This window comes from Mizuhopecten yessoensis, unplaced genomic scaffold (genome assembly GCF_002113885.1).
Source record: "Mizuhopecten yessoensis strain PY_sf001 unplaced genomic scaffold, ASM211388v2 scaffold10491, whole genome shotgun sequence".
NCBI lineage: Eukaryota > Metazoa > Mollusca > Bivalvia > Pectinida > Pectinidae > Mizuhopecten > Mizuhopecten yessoensis.
Window position 1 is genome coordinate 148,464 of NW_018408573.1, and position 7,671 is coordinate 156,134.

The window sequence follows — 7,671 nt, forward strand, 5'->3', positions numbered from 1 at the left end:
GCTTACGTAGTAGTAGTCAGGCGATAATTAGCCACACTGCATTTCTTTTGCGACTTTGTCATCCAGTCTTTGGAACAGCAGGTTTTAATTGTTGACCATTTCTTGCTCCGAAAACAACTTCGTAATCCGAAATCCAGTTAAATTTGCCCAAATACTCTGTACTCTTCCTTTTCTCCATTTTGTTTTTTATGTTTACCGACAACAACGTGGTTTCCCGCATTGAAGAGTTCCTATAAATACCGTAAATACGCAATTCGGCGCGCGCATGTGCTTACCAACGAATAATCTTTCTAAAAGCGTAGCCTTTGTCACTGTATCTGATAATTGAGGTTCGTAATTCTGGAGATAAGCGTGAGATCCGCTGCAGTTCTACCATTTGCTTAAGTGAATTGATAAACTGCGTGCGCATCCTACCACAAAAAGACGGAGTAGACGATCGAACTAGACAGCCGGACGGAACAGCCGGACGGAGTAGCCGAACTAAACGACCCAATGAAATAATTGAACGATAGGGACGGTCGAAATAACCGAACGGAACGATTTAGCTGATACGAACGAAACAGACGAAACATACGAACGGTGCTCGAACGGTGAACGATCGCTTTCTAGACGCTAGACTACCGCTAAGCACGCAGAATGAACTGAAGCTAGGTGGATACTTGGGCGTAATTCTAACTGTATAATGTATCAATAGCTTGTTCTCTAAACTTGCTTTACACAATAACACAAATCTTGATATATATATATATAAATTCTTATTAAAAATTGTTACTATACAATAATCACAATAAAAATATAAAATCCATCGTAATAGATGAATGAGGATTGTAAACGCCGTAAAATTATTATATAACAATGAGCATTGTAAACGCCGTAAAATTATTATATAACAATGAGGATTGTAAACGCCGTAAAATTATTATATAACAATGAGGTTTGTAAACGCCGTGAAGTTATTATATAACAATGAGGATTGTAAACGCCGTAAAATTTTATATAACAATGAGGTTTGTAAACGCCGTGAAGTTATTATATAACAATGAGGATTGTAAACGCCGTGAAGTTATTAAAAAACAATGAGGATTGTAAACGCCGTAAAATTATTATATAACAATGAGGTTTGTAAACGCCGTAAATTACTTATATAAGAATGAGGATTGTAAACGCCGTGAAGTTATTAAAAATGAATGAGGATTGTAAACGCCATAAAGTTATTATATAACAATGAGGTTTGTAAACGCCGTAAAATTACTATATAACAATGAGGATTGTAAACGCCGTAAAATTATTATAATACAATGAGGATTGCAAACTCCGTGAAGTTATTATATAACAATGAGGATTGTAAACGCCGTAAAATTATTATATTACAATGAGGATTGTAAACGCCATAAAGTTATTATATAACAATGAGGTTTGTAAACGCCGTAAAATTATTATATAACAATGAGGATTGTAAACGCCGTAAAATTATTATAATACAATGAGGATTGCAAACTCCGTGAAGTTATTATATAACAATGAGGATTGTAAACGCCGTGAAGTTATTATATAACAATGAGGATTGTAAAAGCCGTAAAATTATTATATAACAATGAGGATTGTAAACGCCGTAAAATTATTATTTAACGATGAGGATTGTAAACGCCGTGAAGTTACTATAAAACAATGAGGATTGTAAAAGCCGTAAAGTTATTATATAACAATGAGGATTGTAAACGCCGTAAAATTATTATTTAACGATGAGGATTGTAAACGCCGTGAAGTTACTATAAAACAATGAGGATTGTAAAAGCCGTAAAGTTATTATATAACAATGAGGATTGTAAACGCCGTAAAATTATTATTTAACGATGAGGATTGTAAACGCCGTGAAGTTACTATAAAACAATGAGGATTGTAAAAGCCGTAAAGTTATTATAAAACAATGAGGATTGTAAACACCGTAAAGTTATTATAAAACAATGAGGATCGTAAACGCCGTAAAATATATTATATTACAATGAGGTTTGTAAACGCCGTGAAGTTATTAAAAAACAATGAGGATTGTAAACGCCGTTAAGTTATTATATAACAATGAGGATTGTAAACACCGTTAAGTTATTAAAAAAGAATTAGGAATGTAAACGCCGTAAAGTTATTAAAAAAACAATTAGGATTGTAAACGCCGCAAAGTTATTATATAACAATGAGGCTTATAAACGCCGTAAAATTATTATATAACAATGAGGTTTGTAAACGCCGTAAAATTATTATATAACAATGAGGTTTGAAAACGCCGTAAAATTATTATATAACAATGAGGATTGTAAACGCCGTGAAGTTATTACATAACAATGAGGATTGTAAACGCCGTAAAATTATTATATAACAATGAGGTTTGTAAACGCCGTAAAATTATAAAAAAAAAACAATGAGATTGTTAACGCCGTAAAGTTACTATAAAACAATGAAGATTGTAAAAGCCGTAAAGTTATTATAAAAAAATGAGGATTGTAAACAACGTAAAGTTACTATATAATAATGAGGATTGTAAACGCCGTAACGTTACATGTATTATAAAACAATGAGGATCGTAAACGCCGTAAAGTTATTATAAAACAATGAGGATTGTAAACGCCGTGAAGTTATTATATAACAATGAGGTTTGTAAAAGCCGTAAAATTATAAAAAAAACAATGAAGGTTGTAAACGCCGTAAAGTTACTGTAAAACAATGATGATTGTAAAAGACGTAAAGTTATTATAAAACAATGAGGATTGTAAACAACGTAAAGTTACAATATAATAATGAGGATTGTAAACGCCGTAACGTTACATGTATTATAAAACAATGAGGATTGTAAACGCCGTGAAGTTATTATAAAACAATGAGGATCGTAAACGCCGTTAAGTTATTATTTAACAATGAGTATTGTAAACGCCGTAAGGTTATTAAAAAAGAATGAGGATTGTAAACGCCGTAAAGTTATTTAAAAAACAATGAGGATTGTAAACGCCGTAAAGTTATTATATAACAATGAGGATTGTAAACGCTGTAAAGTTATTAAAAAAGAATGAGGTTTGTAAACACCGTGAAGTTATTAAAAAACAATGAGGATTGTAAACGCCGTAAATTTATTATATAACAATGAGGATTGTAAACGCCGTGAAGTTATTATATAACAATGAGGATTGTAAACGCGGTAAAAATATCATATAACGATGAGGTTTGTAAACGCCGTAAAATTATTATATAACAATGAGGATTATAAACGCTGTGAAGTTATTATATCACAATGAGGATTGTAAACGCCGTGAAGTTATTATATAACAATGAGGATTGTAAACGCCGTAAAACTATTATATAACAATGAGGTTTGTAAACGCCGTAAAATTATTATATAACAATGAGGTTTGAAAACGCCGTAAAATTATTATATAACAATGAGGATTGTAAACGCCGTGAAGTTATTATATAACAGTGAGGATTGTAAACGCCGTAAAATTATTATATAACAATGAGGATTGTAAATGCCGTAAAGTTACTATAAGACAATGAGGATTGTAAAAGCCGTAAAATTATAAAAAAAACAATGAAGGTTGTAAACGCCGTAAAGTTACTGTAAAACAATGATGATTGTAAAAGACGTAAAGTTATTATAAAACAATGAGGATTGTAAAAGCCGTAAAGTTATTATAAAAAAATGAGGATTGTAAACAACGTAAAGTTACTATATAATAATGAGGATTGTAAACGCCGTAACGTTACATGTATTATAAAACAATGAGGATTGTAAACGCCGTAAAGTTATTATATATTATAAAACAATGAGGATCGTAAACGCCGTAAAATTATAAAAAAAAAATGAAGATTGTAAACGCCGTAACGTTACTGTAAAACAATGATGATTGTAAAAGACGTAAAGTTATTAAAAAATAATGAGGATTTTAATCAACGTAAAGTTACAATATAATAATGAGGATTGTAAACGCCGTAACGTTACATGTATTATAAAACAATGAGGATTGTAAACGCCGTGAAGTTATTATATAACAATGAGGTTTGAGGATTGTAAACGCCGTGAAGTTATTATATAACAATGAGGATTTTAAACGCGGTAAAAATATCATATAACGATGAGGTTTGTAAACGCCGTAAAATTATAAAAAAAAAACAATGAGATTGTTAACGCCGTAAAGTTGAGGTTTGTAAACGCCGTGAAGTTATTATATAACAGTGAGGATTGTAAACGCCGTAAAATTATAAAAAAAAAAACAATGAGATTGTTAACGCCGTAAAGTTGAGGTTTGTAAACGCCGTGAAGTTATTATATAACAATGAGGATTGTAAACGCTGTAAAGTTGTGCCGAGAGAAGAAGTGTAATAAAAGTTATTATATAACAATGAGGATTGTAAACGCCGTGAAGGTATTACATAACAATGAGGATTGTAAACGCCGTAAATTTATTATATAACAATGAGGATTGTAAACGCTGTAAAGTTGTGCCGAGAGAAGAAGTGTAATAAAAGTTATTATATAACAATGAGGATTGTAAACGACGTAAAACTATTATATAACAATGAGGTTTGTAAACACCGTAAAATTATTATATAACAATGAGGTTTGAAAACGCCGTAAAATTATTATATAAAAATGAGTATTGTAAACGCCGTGAAGTTATTACATAACAATGAGGATTGTAAACGCCGTAAAACTATTATATAACAATGAGGTTTGTAAACACCGTAAAATTATTATATAACAATGAGGATTGTAAACGCCGTAAAATTATTATATTACAATGAGGATTGTAAACGCCATAAAGTTATTATATAACAATGAGGGTTGTAAACGCCGTAAAATTATTATATAACAATGAGGTTTGTAAACACCGTAAAATTATTATATAACAATGAGGTTTGAAAACGCCGTAAAATTATTATATAACAATGAGTATTATAAACGCTGTGAAGTTATTATATCACAATGAGGATTGTAAACGCCGTGAAGCTATTATATAACAGTGAGGTTTGTAAACGCCGTAAAATTATAAAAAAAAAACAATGAGATTGTTAACGCCGTAAAGTTGAGGTTTGTAAACGCCGTGAAGTTATTATATAACAGTGAGGATTGTAAACGCCGTAAAATTATTATATAACAATGAGGTTTGTAAAAGCCGTAAAATTATAAAAAAAACAATGAAGGTTGTAAACGCCGTAAAGTTACTGTAAAACAATGATGATTGTAAAAGACGTAAAGTTATTAAAAAACAATGAGGATTGTAAACGCCGTAAATTTATTATATAACAATGAGGATTGTAAACGCCGTAAAATTATAAAAAAAAAACAATGAGATTGTTAACGCCGTAAAGTTGAGGTTTGTAAACGCCGTGAAGTTATTATATAACAGTGAGGATTGTAAACGCCGTAAAATTATTATAATACAATGAGGATTGCAAACTCCGTGAAGTTATTATATAACAATGAGGTTTGAGGATTGTAAACGCCGTGAAGTTATTATAAAACAATGAGGATCGTAAACGCCGTTAAGTTATTATTTAACAATGAGTATTGTAAACGCCGTAAGGTTATTAAAAAAGAATGAGGATTGTAAACGCCGTAAAGTTATTATAAAACAATGAGGATTGTAAACGCCGTAAATTTATTATATAACAATGAGGATTGTAAACGACGTAAAACTACTATATAACAATGAGGTTTGTAAACGCCGTGAAGTTATTATATAACAGTGAGGATTGTAAACGCCGTAAAATTATTATAATACAATGAGGATTGCAAACTCCGTGAAGTTATTATATAACAATGAGGTTTGAGGATTGTAAACGCCGTGAAGTTACTATAAAACAATGAGGATTGTAAAAGCCGTAAAGTTATTATAAAAAAATGAGGATTGTAAACAACGTAAAGTTACTATATAATAATGAGGATTGTAAACGCCGTAACGTTACATGTATTATAAAGCAATGAGGATCGTAAACGCCGTAAAGTTATTATATAACAATGAGGATTGTAAACGCGGTAAAAATATCATATAACGATGAGGTTTGTAAACGCCGTAAAATTATTATATAACAATGAGGATTGTAAATGCCGTAAAGTTACTATAAGACAATGAGGATTGTAAAAGCCGTAAAATTATAAAAAAAAAAATGAAGATTGTAAACGCCGTAACGTTACTGTAAAACAATGATGATTGTAAAAGACGTAAAGTTATTAAAAAACAATGAGGATTGTAAACAACGTAAAGTTACAATATAATAATGAGGATTGTAAACGCCGTAACGTTACATGTATTATAAAACAATGAGGATCGTAAACGCCGTTAAGTTATTATTTAACAATGAGTATTGTAAACGCCGTAAGGTTATTAAAAAAGAATGAGGATTGTAAACGCCGTAAAGTTATTTAAAAAACAATGAGGATTGTAAACGCCGTAAATTTATTATATAACAATGAGGATTGTAAACGCCGTGAAGCTATTATATAACAGTGAGGTTTGTAAACGCCGTAAAATTATAAAAAAAAAAATGAAGATTGTAAACGCCGTAAAGTTACTGTAAAACAATGATGATTGTAAAAGACGTAACGTTATTATAAAACAATGAGGATTGTAAACAACGTAAAGTTACTATATAATAATGAGGATTGTAAACGCCGTAACGTTACATGTATTATAAAACAATGAGGATTGTAAACGCCGTGAAGTTATTATAAAACAATGAGGATCGTAAACGCCGTTAAGTTATTATTTAACAATGAGTATTGTAAACGCCGTAAGGTTATTAAAAAAGAATGAGGATTGTAAACGCCGTAAAGTTATTTAAAAAAACAATGGGGATTGTAAACGCCGTAAAGTTATTATATAACAATGAGGATTGTAAACGCCGTAAAGTTATTAAAAAAGAATGAGGTTTGTAAACACCGTGAAGTTATTGAAAAACAATGAGAATTGTAAACGCCGTAAATTTATTATATAACAATGAGGATTGTAAACGCGGTAAAATTATCATATAACGATGAGGTGTGTAAACGCCGTAAAATTATTATATAACAATGAGGATTGTAAACGCTGTGAAGTTATTATATCACAATGAGGATTGTAAACGCCGTGAAGTTATTATAAAACAATGAGGATTGTAAACGCCGTAAAGTTATTAAAAAACAATGAGGATTGTAAACGCCGTAAAATTATTATATAACAATGAGGATTGTAAATGCCGTAAAGTTACTATAAAACAATGAGGATTGTAAAAGCCGTAAAGTTATTATAAAACAATGAGGATTGTAAAAAACGTAAAGTTACTATATAATAATGAGGATTGTAAACGCCGTAACGTTACATGTATTATAAAACAATGAGGATTGTAAACGCCGTAAAGTTATTAAAAAACAATGAGGATTGTAAACCCCGTAAGTTATTATAAAACAATGATGATTGTTAACGCCGTAAAATTATCATATAACAATGAGGATTGTAAACGCCGTGAAGTTATTATAAAACAATGAGGATCGTAAACGCCGTAAAGTTATTATATAACAATGAGGATTGTAAACGCTGTAAAGTTATTAAAAAACAATGAGGATTGTAAACGCCGTTAAGTTATTATATAACAATGAGGTTTGTAAACGCCGTGAAGTTATTAAAAAACAATGAGGATTGTAAACGC